Genomic DNA, 12,678 nt, shown 5'->3' with positions numbered 1-12,678 from the left:
CTGATTTTGAGACAATGTTTTGGGACCCAAAAACATGAACTTTTGGGCAAATCATGGAATCAAAGGAGTTGCATCAGATCTGCTCTTAAGTCGTCTCTTTTGTTTGCTTCTGTCCCTATTCCAAGTGGAGATTTTCTAGTTGGTCGGGATATCTCCTTTCCGCTTTTAAATAAACTTATTTTTAATTCACATTATTTTCGATCTAAATTAAACTATTACCTCAATAATATTTTTGCATAATTTCAATTAAAAAATATAAAAATTACTTCCAATACTTGCAAATAATAAAAAATTATTTCAAGTTAATAAAAGATTTAATATAAAAATAAGTGCTCAAACTATATCTCAAAAAATGTTTTAATTTAAAGAATTTTTCATTAAAAATATGTGTCTAATATTTTCAATGTTATATTTTAGATGTTCGAACATAACCATCATTAAAAGTCTTCTTTAAGAGACATGCGTCACGTTTTGGTAAGTTTGAGAATTATTTAAAATTTAAAAATAAAGATATTTTTTATTTAAAAAAACCCAAACATCCCCGTGTTCCCTCTCCTCTCCCCCCTTCTTCCTTCCCCTCCCATAGCCACCGACCAGCCAACCGTGACATCACCGCCACCATCATCAATATTGTCGTCGACCCCCGTTGACCTTTCGTTGTAATCTACACCGTTTCTCATGTAGAAGTTCAAAGGCTCGTTGGATTTAAAGCCACCGTCACTATTCTTCATCGATTCTGGACGATTTCGACGTTCATAAGCCATACCGCCGCCACCATTCGAACCACCGTACAATTCCGATCAAAATCCAACTATGATGGCTAACGACGATTAGTAATGGAATTGAAATGAGAAAATTTAATTTTTTTTTAGGTTTTTTTTATAATTTCAGTAAAAAATTAGTTTTTTTTATAAATAATTTTTTTATTATTAAAAATATAAAATGATAATAGTGAGCACCTAAAAATACAATTAAGAAAACGTTAGATACTTACTTTTAGTTAAAATATAAAAAAATTAAACACTAAAATATTTTCAAGACATAGTTTGGATACTTTTTGTATTAAGCCTTAATAAAAATATGATGTCAAGCACGAGAAAGAAAACACAGAATAGGACAGAACCTTGCGCTCAAGGTTCCAATGGACCTCTGCAACCCAGCGAGGAGATTAAAGCCACCTTCAGCAACGGCTTTAGCAACATTGGCATTAACAGACAAGTTTGGTAGAGCCCATGCCATTACAAAAATCCAAATCAACTCTTCACAGCAAGACACCAACTGCTATGGGTACTAAGCCTGTCGGAGGTTAGCTTAGTTCAAAGACAATGTATGCATAAACCAATGCAGATATGATTGAAGAAATAGATTATATAATCCTTCACCTTTGGTATTTAAAATATGAAAATTGAATAATAATTCCAATGCTACAGCAAATCAATACACCATAGAAATGGTGAACGCTCTTCCGCTAAAAAGACCCAGAAAGTAGCTCATATCTAACTTGACCAAATGTTATGAGAAAACAAACCAGGTTTTATCGTTTTTGGCCTTTCTTTCTCAATTTTGCTTTCCGATTTCAAGCAACGATGTCCGCCCGAGTTCGAAGGGGACATCAAAGGATCCCCAGATATGATTTAATTGGCATTCAGAATATCAGACTATACTAGGGGGGTCCCCACCCAGTTACAAACAGCACGAGGCCAGCGCGTTCTAATGCAGTCCACCAACGGTGCATGTTGAGAAGGTTTGGGTTTAGCCACTTCGGTCCCAGCAGAATCTGATGGAACTGCTACATCTGCCATGAATTCCTCTGGTGTCCACCTTGGGGGTACTGAGACCCTCAGTTTTGTAAGCCTTGGTCTTTGTATCAGAGTTTCACCTACAGAACTCGATTGGCTGCCATTCAAAACTGATTTTGCTATCCCATTAAAATGGTAAAGATCGAATACCTTTTGACCCATTTGTCCGGTCGAATCCTTAAGACCCCCCAAGCTCTTGTCTAAATCTAAAATGACCTGCCAGAACTCACCACACAATGAAGCCTGAGCTGCAAAGACTATCAAGTTTTTCAGACGGAAGTCTGATACTCGTCTCTCTAAGGACTTGATGGAAACCTTCCACACTAATGAAGCCACCACCTCCACTCTGATCTTGAGTATCGAAAGCTTTCCGGATCTGCGATTCCCTTTCTTCCAGTTCATTCTCATCTTGAACAGCCGTATCCAGAGCAAATAAGACCGTATAATGGGATTCACTCCCAACAACCCATATTGGCCATTTTGGGCATTTTAGGTTTTGGCCAACCTTACAGAAATTAAGCGATTCCAAAAGAGTTAGGAATCCGACTTCCACATTTGCAGATACACCCTTCAAAAACATGCCACCACCAAAATCCATCCTTCCATCGAATACATTTGGAACAGCTTGCCCGCATAGCAACAGGTTCAGGATTTCCTGAAATAATTTCATATGAATGCAATTCCAAAGCAAAAACATCAAAGAGAGCAATACAGATTTTTATGGAAGTGCCAAATTGAAGATATTGAAGTCCACCCATTAGATAAAGAAGAGCAATTTTATGTACCTGGGAAGCATGCCCAAAAGGTGCAGTTACTAGAGGAAGGCTAGGATCATCCCGGTCGGCTTGAACACAGTCCTAGATAAAATTAGGTTGCACTGATGTAATTATATAGTAGTTCAACATAACAGTCTCATAATTTTAAGATATAACTAGCCTGTTCTTAAAATCATTATATAGCTATAAAAATTGACACATAAATAAAGAAAAATTGGAGTCTTCAAGTCCAAACAAACCTACCAATCCTCGAGAAAGTAAGGCAGAGATAAGGAAAAGCAGAGCTCCCATGCGACTTTGAAAAATGGGAATCATTGCTTCAAGTCTCTTAAAGGCACTCGCTGGAGTTGTGTATGTGTCAACTCTTAAAATCTTATGCAAATCAGAAGCAGATCCAATTGAAAGACCTTCAAGTGCTTGTGCAATGATCTGTAAGATAGAACAAACACTAATCAGCGAAAAGGATTATAAACACTAAAATATTAACAAACTCTTAAAATTCACATCACACGCAGATTATACATCTTCAAATTCTAAATTGCTTTCGTTGTATCACAACAATTTGGATTTCTCCAAAGGTCAGCAAGCATTAGAAGTTGTTTTCTGACAACTGTCGGGCCTATATTATTTGGATAATGTGGTTTGAATTTCTTGCTTGATTTTATTTTAAAATATTAGGATTAATATGTGTTTACTTGCAATTGACTCCAACAGCAGATTGTAGTGAGCAAAATAATAATAATAACATATTCAGGTCGATCGGAATCTACTTACAATGTCTTTTAGACTGTCTTCAGATCCTTTAATACCATCACCAATAGAACTCAAAGTTGCAATCACGGCTCTTTTATTATTTCCACATAAAAAGAGTATCTCACCCATACTTTTAACTAGAGCCCTGTAACAGAAACAGATAACAGGACAAAAATTAATTAATTGCAAAGCAGCCAAAAAAAGGAGCAATTATTATTCCAGAAATGAAGTAAACATAACAAAGGCCACTACCAGTTCACATCATAAATACTCATGAATATCCATTAAGATATGTCGCAAGATTTAACATTATATCAGTTCATGACATTGCTCGACAGTCATTCATAAAAATGAGCTAACACCTTAAACCAAACTAAAACACAATAGAGTATGTGCAAATGCAACCTTAGCCCATTAGGCCAAATTTCGTATGCAGATGTGACTGAGCAAACACATAGGAAAAGAAATTGTACGTGACTTCACAGGTTGAGATCAAAGAACCACAGTTTTTTCTCTGATTGCCTAATGGAAAACAAGGAATTAGCAACCATAAAAGCAAACAACTATGCTGAATTTCAAAGAAACTCAATAGAAGGGATAACCACGACAACTAAATGGTAACATGAATGATCTAACACCTTAAACCAAACCAAAACATGACAGATACGCAAATACACCCATAGCCCATTAGGCCAAATTTGGATAAGAAGATATGCTTGTGCAAACACATATAGAAAAAGAAATTGTACATGCAACGTGACTGCTCAGGTTAAGAACAAATAACCACATCTTTTTCTCTGATTTTCTAAGCAAACAAGAAATCAACAACCATAAAAATAAACTAAACTGAATTTTAAAGAAACTCAATAGAAAACAGGACAACTAAGCAGTACTATGACGATTAACATAAAAAAGCTTATATGCGACAACTGGCAGGAAAGTTTTTTTAACATTGTCATATAGGACATAAGTTCAACTCCATTTTTTATACGAAACACTGAACTATAAGAAATTTGAAATCCAATGTCCTTTTTCTGACAATTCAATGCAATAAATCTAATCACCTTGTTTTTACATTTTCAGTAAAAGCAGCAAAATTATTTGATGCAACATATTGATTTTTGGATAATCTCCTGGAGCTCAAATCCTGTGGCATGCTTTGTGCAGCTTTAACCAATTCATCCGGAAAGAAAAGAAGATGTTTGAGAACAAATGCCTGTTTAGATAGAAAGATATTATTGTCAGCAATAAGAGAATGACAATTTCATGTGGTACACATCAGAAGAACAAACAGATGCCGTGAGGCTATCATCAAAGATCCAGACTCAACAATAATCTTAATTAGCAAGTAATATCCATTTTCAATTGCATCAAAGATAAGAAGTGCAGCTTAGCTGAAATACAGTTTAATTCTGAAGTTTAGATTTATGTAATTATGGTTGACAGAATTTTCCATAAAATATTGAAACACCATTCGATATTATTATTACCATGTTAACAAACCAGCAATCAAAATCAGAGATGTTAAGTTACGCCTAGGCACAATAAAAAAAAAACAGAAATGCTTTGCAACATACCAGGCAAGGCTATTTTAAACAGGTGGTTGCTTTACTGTGCTTTTATTACGTGTGCTTCATTCTAGGCATAGAAAAGCCAGCTTCACAGGCCCTTCACTCTTCAGTTTCTTTACTTTTTTCTAGACAAAATACCATAAATGTTGTTTATCTTATTAACTAGAATCCCGCCTACTGACTCAATCTTCCGTTTCTTCTTCTATTTTTACTCTTTATTTTGAAAGTCAAAATACAAAAATGCTATTTATTTTATTAAATAGAATCTCACCCGCCAACTTTATTTAGTTAAAAGCTCAAAGAAAATTTAAAAGATTTAACTCATCTTCGTTCTCCCTTTAAACGTTATCTCAGTCACCTTCACTTTTTCCCCCTTGAGTCTACCTATTCTACTAATTTTTCTTCTTTTAGTTCTTTTCTCCTTTATGGTTGATTTTAAAGTGTACTTTGTTGTTTAAAAACAAAGGAGAAGTTGCTCTATTTTAGTGTTAAAAAATAGAGCTCGGTTTTTGGCTTTGAAGTTTGTATTGCATTTACCTTTTTTCATTATTTTTCCTAAAATGTACTTCGAGCAAAGACTTTAATTTTACGTCTACATGCATTATAAATATTTTTATATGTATGCACCTTATTTCAACCGGGCAAGCGCTTTTTTGACCATATGCCTCAGGCTATATAGAACTCTTAGCGCCTCTAGTGCACCTGTTGCCCTTGACAACACGGACTAAAATAAGCTATCTCAATGAAATAACAATACTAAGTTCTAATAAATTAAAATATTTAACTCACCTTCGCACCCTCTTTAAATCTTAACGCTGTCACCTTTACTTTTTTTTTCCTTGAGTCTATCTATTCTACTATTTTTTCTTCTTTTAGTTCTTTTCTCCTTTATGGTTGATTTTAAAGTGTACTTTGTTGTTTAAAAAACAAAGGAGAAGTTTTTCTGTTTTAGCGTTAAAAAATAGAGCTCGGTTTTTGGCTTTGAAGTTTGTATTGCCTTTCCCTTTTTTCATTATTTTTCCTAAAATGTACTTCGAGCAAAGGCTTTAATTTTACGTCTACATGCATTATAAATATTTTTATATGCATGCACCTTATTTCAACCGGGCACGTGCTTTTTTGCTCCATATGCCTCAGGCTATTTAGAGGTCTTAGCGCCTCTAGTGCACCTGGTGCCCTTGACAACACTGACTAAAAATAAGCTATCCCAATGAAATAACAATACTAAGTTCTAATAAATTAAAATATTTAACTCACCTTCGCACTCTCTTTAAACCTTAACGCTGTCGCCTTCACTTTTTTCCTTGAGTCTCTATCTATTCTACTATTTTTTTCTTTTAGTTCTTTTATCCTTTATGGTTGATTTTAAAATGTACTTTGTTGTTTAAAACAGAGGACAAGTTTCTCTGTTCTATTGTTAAAAAATAGAGCTCCGTTTTTGGCTTTGAAGTTTGTGTTTTATTTCTTTTTGTTTCAGTATTTTTTGTAAAATGTACTTCGAGCAAAGGCTTTATCTTACTTGTTATTATTTATTATCGTCGACATGTATTATAAGTATTTTTATATGTATGTGCCTTTTTTCTATCGGGCAAGTGCTTTTTTGCACCTTGTGCCTCAGGCTATATAGAGGTCCTAGTGCCTCTAGTGCACGTGGCGCCCTTGACAACACTGATTAAAATAAGCTATCCCAATGAAAGAACAACATTAAGTTCTAATAAATTTTAGTCCGAGAAACATGTTGCTGTAATATTTTAACATTCAGAAGACATAATGATAAGTTCAAGTGTTACATAAGAAAACGTGTATTTTTGAAATGGATTAAGAGCTTCACATGAAATAAAAAGAAAAGTAATCAATTCACATTCTGCATGCGAAAAGAAACTCGTATAACCAAGAAATTAAGGAATTACTTGTATGGCTGCTAAGACACCACAGGGTCCACCTTCATGCTGCACTAGGATCATAGATGTTTCTGGATCAGGGCTAAACCTACAGGATTTTTCATCATGTATTAGCCAATAAAAAGCAAACATATGAAACTCCCACAGGATCACTGAGCATTGGTACCCATTTAATCAAATTTACCAAGAAAACACAAACACAAAATGAAAGAAGACATGAACTAACATCCATGAATTTTCAACGAAGATAAAATATCTATCAACCGAATCTGCCAAATTGGAACCTATGTTACTTGGACTCGGGCGTAAGTGTTGGATACGGGGAATGTATCTGACACGTGTATGGTTAGATTTTTCAAAGTTTTTCCATATATTTGGAGGACCCTTGAAGGTCATACCTCCAAATACAAGTGTCGGGAGTGCCAGACATGGCTACTTCATGAAAAATGAAGAGTCCAAGCAAAAGAGATTGGAACTACCAAATATGGTTCGTGATAGTTGTAATATAAAATGATGGGGCATACAAAAAACAGTGTAAATCAACCAATTGCAAATCTGCCAAGAGCCTGCTAACCTGGCTAGTATAATCCACCAATCAATATGTACAAACATAGAGATAAAGCAAATAAACCAAAATTCCCTAAAAATAATCTCTTTACTTGGTATTTGACAATGAAGAACATCAGGGATAGTTTTGCAATAAATGGGAAAAAATTGTAAAGTGCACCGCATTACATGAAAGAAATTGCCTCATACATGAACAATAACTCAATATTTTAACTCAGGCTCATCTACACTCCCAAACACAGACAAGGATTATTCACATAATTCTCATAAAAAAAAGTTACATGTCAATGCATTCTTGATTTTGGATTCATCTCACCATGCACTTGCACTTTCTTTATTGTGCTCTAACAACAAGAGACTTCATTCATGAATTATCTTCTTCATTCATGATCATCATAGCACGAAAAGGCTTTCTAGACATATTTGATCAGTAACTGGTTTCTACTTGAGAGAGAAGAGGAAAAAAAGAAATTTCCATTACACAAAAGTAGCAACTTGATGCCGTATAGTAATATGTATATCCAAATTCAGTTGTCAATTTATCTTGTGATCATTATCCTTAACCATCATATTTATCGGAGATTCAATTGAAAAATGAATATTATTTCCTTTCGTCGTTTCTAGTTCCTAAGCAGTAATGAAAATAATTTTAAAATACTAAGAAACAAGATATTAAAGTAAAAGACTAGCCTTTACCTTATACCCTGATTACTCCACTGAGCCAGTATATCCTTCGACACGTCACTTCCAAAAACCATAAAAAATAACTGATAAGCTTCTTCCTCTGACAATTCATTGCCCAAGTTCACTCCTTTAGCTTCTATTTCCATCTGTTTCTTTCCTAAATCTCCGCCACTGTCGCTTTTCAAAGGGGAACCAGAAGCAGGAACGCTTTTTGTTGCCGACAGCATCCGTTTCTCAGCTGCAGCTGCCATTAGTTCACGCTGCAGCCGTCGGCTATCCTCCGGCGTCATCGTCGTCGCTGAGTTCGCAGCTTCTTCCGGCTTGCTCCTCTTCGGCTCTGGCGGCGAGTTTTGCATGCTCATTCGTAGAGCCAATCTAAGGTCTTCTTCTTCTTGTTGATCCGCCATTCGATACCCAATGTCGGATCAAACTTTATGAATCTAAAATTTTCTGAGATAATTGAATTCAAAACAATTTCAGATGTCTTTGAACTTGAGTTCGATTAAATTCTATAAAGAATAACAAGAGAAAAAGATTTAGATCTTTAAAAAAACCCTAAATAAAGCAAATTAGGGTCTCGAATTTCAGGCCAACCGGAACCGAATGGATGTTAAAAGCGAGAGGAAATTCCGTTTAAGAAAAACACAAGAACGAAGGATTTAAAATTAAAATTGTCGATAGGGTTAAAATAGGAAAGTGACTCAAAAGGTAGAAAAATGAAGGTGCTCGCTCGTTCTCTGGTTAATTTTTGAGACGGTGTCGTTTGAGTGGTGTATGAAATTGAATTACCATATCGGGCTTGATTTATTTGCTGTACTCGAAGGATTTGGTTGGTGAGTTAGCCAGCCGTTAAAGTCTTGAGAGAACGGGATCTGAGCAAAATGTGAGGGTATTTTGGGAAAAGGCATGATTCTCTCCCTTAGTAACGGTAGAAGCAGATCGGATTTACCAGTTCGATAGAGAACCTGCCGGATGACCGCTCCGATCAGTTGTAAGAACCCGTAAAACGTCTATAATCGATTTTTAGACCGTGAACTGGTTGGATTTTATTTTTAATTAGGCTCCTACTACTGAACCAAACCCGAAAAAGAAAAAACTCATTATATGTTGTAGTTTTATAAGAATATAGTCTGTAAATTATACTTTAAATTGATTTTTATTTTTAAATATATATTTTTTAAAAATAAATGTGTAATGTTTTCTTATATTTTTAAGTATTTATCGTTAAAAAGTTGTTAAATAAAATGTGTCACATTTATATTTTAAAAAACATTTTTAAAAAATATTTTATTTTTAATTAAACTCCTTTTATTGAACCATACTCGAAAAAGATAAAACTCATTATATGTTGTAGTTTTATAAGAATATAATCGTAAGTTATACTTTAAATTGACTTTTGATTTTTAAATATTTTTTTGTTAAAAATAAGTGTGTAATGTTTTTTTATTACATTTTCTATCGTTAAAAAAATCGTCAAGTAGATATGTGTCACATTTAGCTTTTAAAAAAATTCTTTTTAATAAATTTAAAAAAATTATAAAAGTAAAATGTGTCACTTAATGATTTTTTAACGATAAACAACTAAAAGTTGTAACAAATAAAAAATTAGACAATGTTTTAACAAAATATTCTTTATACACCAAAAGTTAATTTAAAGTATAATTTAAGCCAAAGGTGTATTAAACCTTAATAGAAAGACATTTAGATTTTTCAATTGAACTCCTCCTATTGAACCAACATGAATTCATACATACGTTTTTGATTGGATTTTTTTTAATTGGACTTTTTCTATTAAATCAAATCTTAAAAACTAAACTTATCTCGATATTCTATAATATAATGACTACTTATAAAGATTTTTTTTAATTGGCCTTTTCTATTAAATCAAATCTGAACTTATCAATATCTTTTTTTGTTGGATTTTTAAGTGGCCTCTTTCTATTGAATCAAACTCGAAAATAACTCAACTTATCATGTTTTTTTATAATAAGAAATCTTATTATAAAAATATATTCCAATGACAATTTAAAATAATGATGACTTACAAAGAATTTTCAATTTGGTTCCTTTTATTAAACCAAATCTGAACTTATCAGTATGTATTATGATCAAATTTTTTAAATTAGGCTCATTCTATTGAACTATCCAAAAAAAATTCAATTTATTTCGATTTCTTATAATAAGAAATCTTATTATAAAAATATACTCAATGATAGCTTAATATAATGACGACTTATAAAGATTTGATAAATTTCTTAATTATAGTTTTATTTTCATCATATTCAAAGTTATCCCCATAACAAATCAAAAGACTCTGAACATAACTTATCTTGATTAGAAAAGCTATCCACATAAGGGATACTAAAAAGATGAAGAGAACGGAGGACAGAATCGATCAAGAACATGATCAACTGATGAGAAGCAAGAAAAATATTAAAGCATCAGATCCCATGAGGAGTGGTTCGGAAGTCAGAATGGAAGAGAAAAACCATTCGAACAACGCGACGGACAAAGTTGGATTGGCGAAACCTTCTTATCGCAGCACACTCTTAGGAAAAAGTCTGATCAATGGTGAAGACACTAGTTTTTTTCATTTGGTTTATTATTATTATTATTATTATTATTATTATATTACTATTATTTTTTTATTATTATATATTTTTTATTATTATTAATAATTAAATTATTATTACAGGTACAAAATATTACAAACAAGAGCCCAATTACAATTACAGGCGCAGATATGAGAAGCCCAACCTGAATCAGCCCAAGTTTGGAAACCTAAATAGATTAGGGTTTCATCTTCTTCTCCAGCCGCCTCTCATTGTCCACTGTTGGATCTAGCTTAGATCCAACGGTCTAGATAGTCCCAGCAGTAAACCCTAGGGTATCCTAACCCTAGGGCCACGCAGTCGCCGTCTTCACTGTCACTGCTCCACATCTCCACCAGCCGCTGTCACGACACCCAAACGAAGGCTCCAGAAGTGTTACCAGCCGCACACGCGTCGCCGTTCTTCGGTGAGTCACCACAAGTTTGGTGACTCACCAAAACTCCTCTTTGAGATCGGTCCAAAGAAGCGCCGTGATGGCTATAAAGCCATCGACCGAACCAGCAAAATGGAGATACGAACGGAAGCCAGAGAGCACACAACAACCATAAACACTAAAAAAGCAAGAAAAAAATAAGAGAGATACTTACCGAGGAAGCCATGTCATCACCAGAGTTCACACGAGCCTCCACGCGCCACCAAAAGCCTTCGAAAACTGAAGGTATTTTCGTAGATTTGCTCCGATCGGGAGCTTTTTAAGGGAAAAGGATACCGTAATCGTCATTAGGACAGTCCGATCTACATTTTGGGTGTAAATTAGTATTTTTCGGCCACCATCGGCGGTGGCCGGCGGTGGAGTTGGCGGCGACAGACGACTGCCAGCCGGTGGCCGGTCTTCCTCTGGTTGGAGGAATTTAAGAGAGGTGAGAGAGAAATCTCTCTCTCGGTTTTAGAGAGAGAAGAGAGAATAGGAAAATGAGAATATGGCCCGAAGGGCCGGCTATAATAGGGTATATATACCCTATCTTAAACGACGTCGTTTAAGGGAGGGCCTTTGTGTAATTTCACACACGGCTAAACTATTCCCGCAGCCACTATAACTTTAAAAACTTGTAATTTGATCCTTACAGTATGTTTTTATTTATTATAATTTAGTCCTTTACATAATTATATATATTTTAGGTAAAATAATCAAGTTAGCCATTATAATTTTATTATTTAAAATTTTAATCCCGAAAGCATGTTTAATTTTTTTAATCTGATATTCGAATTTGATATAAGTTTATTTTAGTCACTAAATTAATAAATTGGTAAAATAGCATGTTTAGCCACTATACTTTTAAATAATTAATTACGAATTAGGGTATTTTAATTTTAACATGTTATAATTTAATCACTAATTTTAAATAATTTCATTTTATATTTTAATACTATATTTTTAATTTTATTTATTTTAGTCACTGTTTAGTTATATTTTAATTTTATATGTTTATTTTCAATATATTTAATTATTAGTATTATTATTTAGTCATATAAATATATATATAATAAGTAATATTTATTTAATTATTTTGTTTTTTATATAAAAATCCTATTAATAAATTTAATTTTATATAAATACTTTTTAAACATATTTTAATATTTATTTATTTTTTTAATATTAAGAAAATGTCTGTCTTAAAGCAACTAGAAGTCATTTCTGATATTTTCAAATAAATAAATATCCTACTTTTATAAATTATATTAATTCAATTTATTTTAATTATTTAGAGAAATGTTTTATTAATATTTATTTTTTTTTAATATTAAGAAATGACTGTCTTAAATAAACTAGAAGTCTTTTCTGATATTTATAAGTAAATAAATATCTTATTTATAAAATATAAATATATATATTTATAAAATTTAATATATTTTCTTAAAATTATAATAATAAATTTGAAATCATTAAATTATGAATAAATATATCTTTGAATTTTTAAATTTCTAATAATAGAGACAATTTATAATTAATAAGTACCAATTTTGGCGTTATAGGGGTGCTAATCATTCCCTAAACATAATCGACCACGAATCTT

General features: G+C 32.9%; 1 pseudogene; it reads right to left on the bottom strand.

Moving 5' to 3' along the window:
* Positions 1–1,370: 1,370 nt before the first annotated feature.
* LOC120154542 lies at positions 1,371–8,711 on the bottom strand (annotated as a pseudogene).
* Between the last annotated feature and the right edge of the window lie 3,967 nt (positions 8,712–12,678).

Source organism: Hibiscus syriacus, unplaced genomic scaffold (genome assembly GCF_006381635.1).
Source record: "Hibiscus syriacus cultivar Baekdansim isolate YM2019G1 unplaced genomic scaffold, ASM638163v2 tig00111131_pilon, whole genome shotgun sequence".
Classification (NCBI taxonomy): Eukaryota; Viridiplantae; Streptophyta; class Magnoliopsida; order Malvales; family Malvaceae; genus Hibiscus; species Hibiscus syriacus.
Note: the sequence above shows the minus strand (reverse complement) of the source record. Positions and strands in the feature narration are given on the sequence as shown.